The sequence below is a fragment of the Lissotriton helveticus genome, chromosome 5_1 (genome assembly GCF_964261635.1).
Source record: "Lissotriton helveticus chromosome 5_1, aLisHel1.1, whole genome shotgun sequence".
NCBI classification, from domain to species: domain Eukaryota; kingdom Metazoa; phylum Chordata; class Amphibia; order Caudata; family Salamandridae; genus Lissotriton; species Lissotriton helveticus.
This window is the reverse complement of record NC_136065.1, coordinates 419,487,451-419,500,839: the sequence shown is the minus strand read 5'-3', so window position 1 is coordinate 419,500,839 and position 13,389 is coordinate 419,487,451.

Below are 13,389 nucleotides of genomic sequence, written 5' to 3'. Positions count from 1 at the left end.
TCTCAACAATAAATAAATGCCCTGAGTTTGTCCACCCTGCAAATGAAGACCATTTAACTGTCTCCCTAACAGGGGCAGAAAAAGAGCAATGGTTGTATGTCATATTTACGTTCAAGTCACACAGAGACAGGGCAAGGATGGGAATGCACCATATTTAAGTCAATGCAGTGCATTCCGGCCTTTTTCCCTGGCTGATGCCCTTTTGCTGCCTTGGGCTAGCGCAGGCACCTTTGCATCAGGGTGCAAAAGTGCTTGCATTGCAAGGAGGATTGTTTTTGTGCAGGAAGAAGCACCTATGTCAACTGCAGAATGCAGCGCACATAGAAAGAGGCAAAGGCGGGGTGCAATAAATATATTTCTCCTCATTACTCCCAGTGCGGGACTGGGAACCACAACCGGCCCTGGCAAAGTGCTCGGCCGGCCCCCCCTCCCCACTCGGGGGGGAGGGGCAGGGGGGGGTTGGGGGTGCCGCCTAGCTCTTTGCCAGGGCCGGTTTTCGGCCGATTTTGGCACAGGGCCGATTTTGCAAAAACGTCCCTGTAACAAAAAGGGGCCCAAAACAGGCCCCCACACATGCGGCGCACCGGGGGATTGCCCGGTGCCTGCTAAGGCCAGTTCGGTCCTGATTACTCCTCACCTAGGAAGGTGTAGGTTTTTGATGCATTCCAAAGTCTCCCACTACTGGTAAATCGGAGAATATTACAAAATCCATGGATGGTACATGGGGACAATGCTAATGGAAACGCCTACCTGAGTAATGCAACGCAGTGATTTGTGCTGTATTGCATTACTCGAGATTTATGCAGCGACTCCAGGCCACGCAAGGTGGCCTTGCGTGGCTTTCTGAACCTCATTTTTAATTTGTGTTGCTCTTGCATGACGTTGCGTGGTGCAAGAGTGGCGCACAGGTGCTTGTAAATATGCCCCTCAATATCAAAGGATGACAATCCCTAGGACCAGTTAGCGCCTTCGGATTACAGGTTGTCAGTTCAAAGGTGTACACTGGCAAACTTAGCAGGGGCTCTGTTCGTGCAAACCTGCTGCTCCTCCACTCCCACACTCTAAAAGTAGAGTGGGGAACGGTAGGTGTGTCAGGAAATGAACAAGGGTAACTTGCAGCAGTGCTCCTTCTTTGCAAATCGAACATTAAGCTCTTAACTGGCAGAAGAAATACTACAGGAGTTGGCATGTGAAATAGTGTGGAGCTTTAAGTTCAGGGACACTTGGGGTAAGACTCCGAGAGGTTTGAAAAAATGGACCAAGCGCTTTCAAATGACTTTTTCAGCATTTGCTCAACTATGTTGGAATATGTTGTTGATTTCTAGAAATTCAAGGGCCTGTGGGAAAAGAGGAGTTGTCTCAAATATCAGTTTAGTAACTGGGTAAAAGATAGCCGCGCCACCGAGAACTGAAGAATTTGCTGTGTCCTCAGACAAACATTACGACATTAAGTTATTGAGGACTTAGCCCCTCCCACAGATGGTAGTCAATGATCATAGCAACTGGGTCGAGAGGATATTGTACAAAGTACTGTAGGACGAGGATAAAGGATTAACTCTATATTTAGCACAGTGAAATCTTTTTTAACATAACAACAAAAGAAAACTGATGATTAAAATGTAGCGAAAAACCATTTATCAAAGAGCTTGCAGCAACAGCAGAGAACAATACAGCTGCCTCTACAGCATTTACATTTTACAGTACTTCAGATGCAAGTGCGTTCAACTAATTTCCCAACAATTCACTGTAAATGTATTAATGCAATTCAACATGCTGATTACCCTCATGCATATTTATGAGTATAGAATTGCATTCACACCCCACGTTCATCTGTTCACGGGCTTCTCTGGCGTCCAAAATTTGCAAATGAGAGAACATTTTCCCACAATCTTCTTTGAAAAGAAACATCAGAATCTTATTCTGAGTAATACAAAATCCTATTTCATGGCAGCTACAACGAGTTTCCTAATGTCAAATATTAAAATGTTATACTGAATCTTAAAATGAACTAAATACATCACTGTGTACCACCTGTAATTGTCACTAAAATAATATGGCTTACGTTCGAGCAATATTTTTTAAATAACTGCATGTTGTGGTTACTATTTAATCATATTTGTATAAACTCACATGTGCTACATCCTGTCTATGCAAACAACTAAATTACATGACAGATATATCCGATGTAATAGAACATGTATGTGTCCTTGTTAAAATCGTTCACATATATAGGTTCCCTTTACCAATGAAAATACACAGAGCATCGAAAACACAAAAGGAGCACAATAATAAATTGTAGAGGACTGAGGAAGAAGGTATGATACTCTTTTAGACATTCTGCCATGTTTTGAAGAAACGTTTACAACCTGCACATGGGCTTTCATCCTATGAACATCATTACTGGGTCCCATCTCCCATCAGCACAGGAAGTGAAATCATTGGATCTCCCATCATTCACCTACACAGAGTGTCATCACTGACTTTTCCATCATACATTTGGGCAGGAAGTGACATTGCTGGTTTTTCAGCCAAGACCGTTATGTTATGTTATGTTATGTTAAATTGGTTTTTGTAGAGCGCACGGCTACTCAAAAAGAGTGTCCCGGCGCTTTTATTTAAGGTAGGCTGCTAACATAACACATTAAAAAGAAAGAATACCAGATAAAAGAAAACACAAACAAACGCCCTACTGGGTGAACAACCAAGTTTTGAGCTCCTTTCTAAAAACTAATAAACTAGTGGCTCCCCGAAGTGTTAGAGGCAGAGAATTCCATAACTGGGGGGCCAGTAGTCCAAAAGACCGGCCTCCCAGGCGCGCTCTCTTCACTCGCGGGACCACCGCCAACCATAGAGATTCGGACCTCAGGGACCGGGCGGGTCGATAAAAGGCGAGTCTCCTTTGGATGTACTTGGCTCCCGTCGCATGGAGGGCCTTGTACGTCAAAGTCAAGGTCTTAAAGGCGATCCGCTTACGGATTGGAAGCCAGTGCAAGGTCCGGAGCAGACCAGTAGCACTGGTACGTCTATTCAATCCAAAAATCGCCCTCGCTGCAGCGTTCTGCACAACTTGGAGCCGCTGTAGCAGGTACTCTGGCAGGCCCAGGTATAGAACATTGGAATAATCCAACCTGGAACCTATCAGTGCCTGCACAGTCAGCTTCCTGTGGTCCTCCGATAATAGGGGCAGAAACCGCCGTAGCATCCTGAGGAGGCCAAAACACATGCCTGACACCCCCAGGATCTGGGCCTTCATAGACAATTCCTTGTCCATTTTAACACCCAAGTTTTTGGCCATTTGGGAAGAACACGTGGGGGGGAACATGTTGGTAGGCCACCAAACCCGCCAGTCTGGCTCCGCATCACACCCAAAGAAGAGTACCTCCGATTTGTCGGAATTGCACTTGAGGCTGTGCAGTTGGAACCATTGAAACACAGCCCCAAGGCAATCCCGGATACTCTCCCCCTCAAAATCTCCTCCTCTCTTACACAAGAAAAGGAGCTGGGTGTCGTCAGCATACGATACGATCCGGGCCCCAAACGACTCCGCCAGCGCCGCCAGTGGGGTCATGAAGATATTAAAGAGGGTAGGGCTCAAAATAGAGCCCTGAGGGACCCCCACTCCCAGAGGCGGCATCACGGCGGAGTCTGGCGAGGCCCAGACCGTTTGCCGGCGGCCGGCTAGGAAGGAGGAAAACCAGCTGAGCACCGTCCCCCGTAGTCCTATCTCATAGAGTCTTGTGAGGAGACCGTCATGGGGGACGGTGTCAAAAGCCGCCGACAAATCCAGCAGCACCAGCATGGCTTTACCCCCAGAGTCCAAGGTCTCCTTGATAGTTTCAGAGACCTCGAGGAGCGCCGTCTCCGTGCTGAGGTTGGGGCGGAAACCCGACTGGGTGGCATGCAGAATCTCGTTCGCCTCCAGAAAATTGGAAAGCACCGTCTGCACGTGCTTTTCAACAACCTTCGTAAGAGCCGGCAGCAGAGAGATTGGCCGATAGTTCACAGGGGCCTTAGGGTCCAGACCAGGCTTCTTGAGCAGCGGGATGACCATCGCCTGCTTCCAGGCCTGCGGGACCTCTCCCTGACTCAGCGAGAGATTCATTAGCGGGTTGACTAATGGGTTAATCACCTCCGCCAATTTCGCCAGAATTCTAGCGGGGCAGGGATCCAAAGGAGAACCCGATTTCAAATTGCCCATCAGTGCTAAAGAAGCGGGCGCCAATAACGGTGGAAATACGCCCAGTGTCACGCCTGGCGAAGCCCGAGGTGCACGATTGGCCTCAGAATCAGTCCGCTCCGTGAGTGTAGTGGCCGGAAAAGAGTCCTGGATGAGTTGGATCTTGTTAGTAAAAAAAACAGCAAGATCTGCTGCCCACGAGTCAGAGGGCCTCTCTTCAGCGATATTAGTCCGTGGGGATGTAAACTCCCTGACAATAGAGAAGATCTCCCTACAGGAATTGGAGGCAGCTTCGATCCTCCCTGCCAGGTAGATTTTTTTACCCATGCGTATATCCTGATGATACTCTTTGACCATGCTCTTATAGATCATCTTAGCCTCCACCTCATATTTTGCCCGCCACGCTCTTTCAGCCACCTTGCACTGCTGCCGCTTAGCCGACAGTGCAACGGTTAACCAGGGGGCGGAAACTCGTTTAGGAGTGAGTCGGGGAACTAATTCCGGAGCAAGGTCGTTGAGTCTATCGGACAGCCAATCCTGCAAGGAATCCAAATCCCCAGCCAGATCACCCGAGAGAGGACAGGGATGATCCAAAGCCGCCTGAGCCAACAACTCCGGGGTCACTCGATGATAGGCCCTATGTGTTCGACCATGCTGCTGAACGGCAGCAGCCGCCAATTTAGCTGTACCTTTGATGGAAAATTTAACCAGCAGATGGTCAGACCATAGTACCGGGATAGTCTCTAGCTCCTCTAAAAGGGAAGTCGAGAACACCTGGTCCAGAGTGTGCCCCTTGACATGTGTCGGCCCCTGCACGTAGGGAGACAGTCCCAATGGTATCATAGCCTCACAGAGTTTAATTACGGCCGCGTCCAAAGGATCATCCATCCGGAAGTTAAAATCTCCAGCCACTATGCAGTGCTCTGCTTTCAAGGCCAGTCTAAGTAAGACGGCATCAAGATCTTCAAAAAACATTCCAGGTGGCCCAGGCGGTCTATAGACCAATAGTCCCTTCACAGATTGATATGGCGTCAGAACGATGGAGAACGCGAGGGCCTCCGATCCACGAATATCCTCTACAGGCAAGATAGTACAAGCCGTGTCTTTCCTCACCACCAGCGCCACTCCACCGCCCCTTCCCTTCGCTCTGTCCTTCCTGAACACATTGTAATCAGGCGGGATTGCCATGGCAACATCAGGGTTCGAAAATTCTCCCCACCATGTCTCGGTGAGCATGAGGCAGAGTGGCTTAGCCGTGTCCAGCAGCTCAAAGATGTCTTGAGGGTGTCTGCAAGCTGATCTGTCTTTAAAAGAAGAAGCAAAGCAAGAGGACATCATTTCCCATCACCCAACAGCACGGACAATGACATCACAGCACCCTGCACTCTTTTCCCCTCACAGGACCTACTTAATGGCAGCTAAAACATGGCATGCTTCAGAAAAGGGGGTGGTGATGAACAGAGTGCCTGAATTAAGCAGACCACTCTTACCCAGTCCAAAGATCAGGGCTTGATCCATCACCGTTTTTTAGCTCACTGCACCATCCCAGCTCAGAACTTGGCTATATGCAAATTAGTCTGTTCCTGTCCCAGTGCATGATGGGAACAGGGCAAACCAAACTACCAAGCCAATTCTTGTACTGGGAAGGAAACAAGCTTCCGGGGACCGGTTTCTGCCATTCCAGGCGTCTTCGGCCCGGCTTGCTTGAATCCTGATGGTGCAATGAGCAAGGGACTCACATCTGAGTATACCCTTCCACGCTTATGGTGGACAAAATGATTCAGAAAAGGGGGTGGTGATGAACAGAGTGCCTGAATTAAGCAGACCACTCTTACCCAGTCCAAAGATCAGGGCTTGATCCATCACCGTTTTTTAGCCCACTGCACCATCCTAGCTCAGAACTTGGCTATATGCAAATTAGTCTGTTCCTGTCCCAGTGCATGATGGGAACAGGGCAAACCAAACTACCAAGCCAATTCTTGTACTGGGAAGGAAACAAGCTTCCGGGGACCGGTTTCTGCCATTTCAGGCGTCTTCGGCCCGGCTTGCTTGAATCCTGATGGTGCAATGAGCAAGGGACTCACATCTGAGTATACCCTTCCACGCTTATGGTGGACAAAATGATTCAGAAAAGGGGGTGGTGATGAACAGAGTGCCTGAATTAAGCAGACCACTCTTACCCAGTCCAAAGATCAGGGCTTGATCCATCACCGTTTTTTAGCTCACTGCACCATCCCAGCTCAGAACTTGGCTATATGCAAATTAGTCTGTTCCTGTCCCAGTGCATGATGGGAACAGGGCAAACCAAACTACCAAGCCAATTCTTGTACTGGGAAGGAAACAAGCTTCCGGGGACCGGTTTCTGCCATTTCAGGCGTCTTCGGCCCGGCTTGCTTGAATCCTGATGGTGCAATGAGCAAGGGACTCACATCTGAGTATACCCTTCCACGCTTATGGTGGACAAAATGATTCAGAAAAGGGGGTGGTGATGAACAGAGTGCCTGAATTAAGCAGACCACTCTTACCCAGTCCAAAGATCAGGGCTTGATCCATCACCGTTTTTTAGCTCACTGCACCATCCCAGCTCAGAACTTGGCTATATGCAAATTAGTCTGTTCCTGTCCCAGTGCATGATGGGAACAGGGCAAACCAAACTACCAAGCCAATTCTTGTACTGGGAAGGAAACAAGCTTCCGGGGACCGGTTTCTGCCATTTCAGGCGTCTTCGGCCCGGCTTGCTTGAATCCTGATGGTGCAATGAGCAAGGGACTCACATCTGAGTATACCCTTCCACGCTTATGGTGGACAAAATGATTCAGAAAAGGGGGTGGTGATGAACAGAGTGCCTGAATTAAGCAGACCACTCTTACCCAGTCCAAAGATCAGGGCTTGATCCATCACCGTTTTTTAGCTCACTGCACCATCCCAGCTCAGAACTTGGCTATATGCAAATTAGTCTGTTCCTGTCCCAGTGCATGATGGGAACAGGGCAAACCAAACTACCAAGCCAATTCTTGTACTGGGAAGGAAACAAGCTTCCGGGGACCGGTTTCTGCCATTTCAGGCGTCTTCGGCCCGGCTTGCTTGAATCCTGATGGTGCAATGAGCAAGGGACTCACATCTGAGTATACCCTTCCACGCTTATGGTGGACAAAATGATTCAGAAAAGGGGGTGGTGATGAACAGAGTGCCTGAATTAAGCAGACCACTCTTACCCAGTCCAAAGATCAGGGCTTGATCCATCACCGTTTTTTAGCTCACTGCACCATCCCAGCTCAGAACTTGGCTATATGCAAATTAGTCTGTTCCTGTCCCAGTGCATGATGGGAACAGGGCAAACCAAACTACCAAGCCAATTCTTGTACTGGGAAGGAAACAAGCTTCCGGGGACCGGTTTATGCCATTTCAGGCGTCTTCGGCCCGGCTTGCTTGAATCCTGATGGTGCAATGAGCAAGGGACTCACATCTGAGTATACCCTTCCACGCTTATGGTGGACAAAATGATTCAGAAAAGGGGGTGGTGATGAACAGAGTGCCTGAATTAAGCAGACCACTCTTACCCAGTCCAAAGATCAGGGCTTGATCCATCACCGTTTTTTAGCTCACTGCACCATCCCAGCTCAGAACTTGGCTATATGCAAATTAGTCTGTTCCTGTCCCAGTGCATGATGGGAACAGGGCAAACCAAACTACCAAGCCAATTCTTGTACTGGGAAGGAAACAAGCTTCCGGGGACCGGTTTCTGCCATTTCAGGCGTCTTCGGCCTGGCTTGCTTGAATCCTGATGGTGCAATGAGCAAGGGACTCACATCTGAGTATACTCTTCCACGCTTATGGTGGACAAAATGATTCAGAAAAGGGGGTGGTGATGAACAGAGTGCCTGAATTAAGCAGACCACTCTTACCCAGTCCAAAGATCAGGGCTTGATCCATCACCGTTTTTTAGCTCACTGCACCATCCCAGCTCAGAACTTGGCTATATGCAAATTAGTCTGTTCCTGTCCCAGTGCATGATGGGAACAGGGCACACCAAACTACCAAGCCAATTCTTGTACTGGGAAGGAAACAAGCTTCCGGGGACCGGTTTCTGCCATTTCAGGCGTCTTCGGCCCGGCTTGCTTGAATCCTGATGGTGCAATGAGCAAGGGACTCACATCTGAGTATACCCTTCCACGCTTATGGTGGACAAAATGATTCAGAAAAGGGGGTGGTGATGAACAGAGTGCCTGAATTAAGCAGACCACTCTTACCCAGTCCAAAGATCAGGGCTTGATCCATCACCGTTTTTTAGCTCACTGCACCATCCCAGCTCAGAACTTGGCTATATGCAAATTAGTCTGTTCCTGTCCCAGTGCATGATGGGAACAGGGCAAACCAAACTACCAAGCCAATTCTTGTACTGGGAAGGAAACAAGCTTCCGGGGACCGGTTTCTGCCATTTCAGGCGTCTTCGGCCCGGCTTGCTTGAATCCTGATGGTGCAATGAGCAAGGGACTCACATCTGAGTATACCCTTCCACGCTTATGGTGGACAAAATGATTCAGAAAAGGGGGTGGTGATGAACAGAGTGCCTGAATTAAACAGACCACTCTTACCCAGTCCAAAGATCAGGGCTTGATCCATCACCGTTTTTTAGCTCACTGCACCATCCCAGCTCAGAACTTGGCTATATGCAAATTAGTCTGTTCCTGTCCCAGTGCATGATGGGAACAGGGCAAACCAAACTACCAAGCCAATTCTTGTACTGGGAAGGAAACAAGCTTCCGGGGACCGGTTTCTGCCATTTCAGGCGTCTTCGGCCCGGCTTGCTTGAATCCTGATGGTGCAATGAGCAAGGGACTCACATCTGAGTATACCCTTCCACGCTTATGGTGGACAAAATGATTCAGAAAAGGGGGTGGTGATGAACAGAGTGCCTGAATTAAGCAGACCACTCTTACCCAGTCCAAAGATCAGGGCTTGATCCATCACCGTTTTTTAGCTCACTGCACCATCCCAGCTCAGAACTTGGCTATATGCAAATTAGTCTGTTCCTGTCCCAGTGCATGATGGGAACAGGGCAAACCAAACTACCAAGCCAATTCTTGTACTGGGAAGGAAACAAGCTTCCGGGGACCGGTTTCTGCCATTTCAGGCGTCTTCGGCCCGGCTTGCTTGAATCCTGATGGTGCAATGAGCAAGGGACTCACATCTGAGTATACCCTTCCACGCTTATGGTGGACAAAATGATTCAGAAAAGGGGGTGGTGATGAACAGAGTGCCTGAATTAAGCAGACCACTCTTACCCAGTCCAAAGATCAGGGCTTGATCCATCACCGTTTTTTAGCTCACTGCACCATCCCAGCTCAGAACTTGGCTATATGCAAATTAGTCTGTTCCTGTCCCAGTGCATGATGGGAACAGGGCAAACCAAACTACCAAGCCAATTCTTGTACTGGGAAGGAAACAAGCTTCCGGGGACCGGTTTCTGCCATTTCAGGCGTCATCGGCCCGGCTTGCTTGAATCCTGATGGTGCAATGAGCAAGGGACTCACATCTGAGTATACCCTTCCACGCTTATGGTGGACAAAATGATTCAGAAAAGGGGGTGGTGATGAACAGAGTGCCTGAATTAAGCAGACCACTCTTACCCAGTCCAAAGATCAGGGCTTGATCCATCACCGTTTTTTAGCTCACTGCACCATCCCAGCTCAGAACTTGGCTATATGCAAATTAGTCTGTTCCTGTCCCAGTGCATGATGGGAACAGGGCAAACCAAACTACCAAGCCAATTCTTGTACTGGGAAGGAAACAAGCTTCCGGGGACCGGTTTCTGCCATTTCAGGCGTCTTCGGCCCGGCTTGCTTGAATCCTGATGGTGCAATGAGCAAGGGACTCACATCTGAGTATACCCTTCCACGCTTATGGTGGACAAAATGATTCAGAAAAGGGGGTGGTGATGAACAGAGTGCCTGAATTAAGCAGACCACTCTTACCCAGTCCAAAGATCAGGGCTTGATCCATCACCGTTTTTTAGCTCACTGCACCATCCCAGCTCAGAACTTGGCTATATGCAAATTAGTCTGTTCCTGTCCCAGTGCATGATGGGAACAGGGCAAACCAAACTACCAAGCCAATTCTTGTACTGGGAAGGAAACAAGCTTCCGGGGACCGGTTTCTGCCATTTCAGGCGTCTTCGGCCCGGCTTGCTTGAATCCTGATGGTGCAATGAGCAAGGGACTCACATCTGAGTATACCCTTCCACGCTTATGGTGGACAAAATGATTCAGAAAAGGGGGTGGTGATGAACAGAGTGCCTGAATTAAGCAGACCACTCTTACCCAGTCCAAAGATCTGGGCTTGATCCATCACCGTTTTTTAGCTCACTGCACCATCCCAGCTCAGAACTTGGCTATATGCAAATTAGTCTGTTCCTGTCCCAGTGCATGATGGGAACAGGGCAAACCAAACTACCAAGCCAATTCTTGTACTGGGAAGGAAACAAGCTTCCGGGGACCGGTTTCTGCCATTTCAGGCGTCTTCGTCCCGGCTTGCTTGAATCCTGATGGTGCAATGAGCAAGGGATTCACATCTGAGTATACCCTTCCACGCTTATGGTGGACAAAATGATTTAGAAAAGGGGGTGGTGATGAACAGAGTGCCTGAATTAAGCAGACCACTCTTACCCAGTCCATAGATCAGGGCTTGATCCATCACCGTTTTTTAGCTCACTGCACCATCCCAGCTCAGAACTTGGCTATATGTAAATTAGTCTGTTCCTGTCCCAGTGCATGATGGGAACAGGGCAAACCAAACTACCAAGCCAATTCTTGTACTGGGAAGGAAACAAGCTTCCGGGGACCGGTTTCTGCCATTTCAGGCGTCTTCGGCCCGGCTTGCTTGAATCCTGATGGTGCAATGAGCAAGGGACACTCTGTTCATCACCACCCCCTTTTCTGAATCGTTTTTGGCCACTATAGGTGTGGCAGGGTATACTCAGACATGAGTCCCTTTCTCACTGCTCCATCAGGATTCAAGCAAGCCGGGCCGAAGAGGCTGAAATGCCAGAAACCGGTCCCCCGTAGCTTGTCTCCTTTCTGGTGAAGAATTGGCTTGGTAGTTTGGTCTGCCCTGTTCCCATGATGCACTGGGCCAGGGACAGACTAATTTGCATATAGCCAGGTTCTGAGCTAGGATGTGGCAGTGAGATAAATAACGGTGATGGATCAAGCCCTGATCTTTGGACTGGGTAAGAGTGGTCTGCTTAATTCAGACACTCTGTTCATCACCACCCCCTTTTCTGAATCGTTTTTGGCCACTATAGGTGTGGCAGGGTATACTCAGACATGAGTCCCTTTCTCACTGCTCCATCAGGATTCAAGCAAGCCGGGCCGAAGAGGCTGAAATGCCAGAAACCGGTCCCCGGTAGCTTGTCTCCTTTCTGGTGAAGAATTGGCTTGGTAGTTTTGTCTGCCCTGTTCCCATGATGCACTGGGCCAGGGACAGACTAATTTGCATATAGCCAGGTTCTGAGCTAGGATGGGGCAGTGAGATAAATAACGGTGATGGATCAAGCCCTGATCTTTGGACTGGGTAAGAGTGGTCTGCTTATTTCAGACACTCTGTTCATCACCACCCCCTTTTCTGAATCGTTTTTGGCCACTATAGGTGTGGCAGGGTATACTCAGACATGAGTCCCTTTCTCACTGCTCCATCAGGATTCAAGCAAGCCGGGCCGAAGAGGCTGAAATGCCAGAAACCGGTCCCCGGTAGCTTGTCTCCTTTCTGGTGAAGAATTGGCTTGGTAGTTTGGTCTGCCCTGTTCCCATGATGCACTGGGCCAGGGACAGACTAATTTGCATATAGCCAGGTTCTGAGCTAGGATGGGGCAGTGAGATAAATAACGGTGATGGATCAAGCCCTGATCTTTGGACTGGGTAAGAGTGGTCTGCTTAATTCAGACACTCTGTTCATCACCACCCCCTTTTCTGAATCGTTTTTGGCCACTATAGGTGTGGCAGGGTATACTCAGACATGAGTCCCTTTCTCACTGCTCCATCAGGATTCAAGCAAGCCGGGCCGAAGAGGCTGAAATGCCAGAAACCGGTCCCCGGTAGCTTGTCTCCTTTCTGGTGAAGAATTGGCTTGGTAGTTTGGTCTGCCCTGTTCCCATGATGCACTGGGCCAGGGACAGACTAATTTGCATATAGCCAGGTTCTGAGCTAGGATGGGGCAGTGAGATAAATAACGGTGATGGATCAAGCCCTGATCTTTGGACTGGGTAAGAGTGGTCTGCTTAATTCAGACACTCTGTTCATCACCACCCCCTTTTCTGAATCGTTTTTGGCCACTATAGGTGTGGCAGGGTATACTCAGACATGAGTCCCTTTCTCACTGCTCCATCAGGATTCAAGCAAGCCGGGCCGAAGAGGCTGAAATGCCAGAAACCGGTCCCCGGTAGCTTGTCTCCTTTCTGGTGAAGAATTGGCTTGGTAGTTTGGTCTGCCCTGTTCCCATGATGCACTGGGCCAGGGACAGACTAATTTGCATATAGCCAGGTTCTGAGCTAGGATGGGGCAGTGAGATAAATAACGGTGATGGATCAAGCCCTGATCTTTGGACTGGGTAAGAGTGGTCTGCTTAATTCAGACACTCTGTTCATCACCACCCCCTTTTCTGAATCGTTTTTGGCCACTATAGGTGTGGCAGGGTATACTCAGACATGAGTCCCTTTCTCACTGCTCCATCAGGATTCAAGCAAGCCGGGCCGAAGAGGCTGAAATGCCAGAAACCGGTCCCCGGTAGCTTGTCTCCTTTCTGGTGAAGAATTGGCTTGGTAGTTTGGTCTGCCCTGTTCCCATGATGCACTGGGCCAGGGACAGACTAATTTGCATATAGCCAGGTTCTGAGCTAGGATGGGGCAGTGAGATAAATAACGGTGATGGATCAAGCCCTGATCTTTGGACTGGGTAAGAGTGGTCTGCTTAATTCAGACACTCTGTTCATCACCACCCCCTTTTCTGAATCGTTTTTGGCCACTATAGGTGTGGCAGGGTATACTCAGACATGAGTCCCTTTCTCACTGCTCCATCAGGATTCAAGCAAGCCGGGCCGAAGAGGCTGAAATGCCAGAAACCGGTCCCCGGTAGCTTGTCTCCTTTCTGGTGAAGAATTGGCTTGGTAGTTTGGTCTGCCCTGTTCCCATGATGCACTGGGCCAGGGACAGACTAATT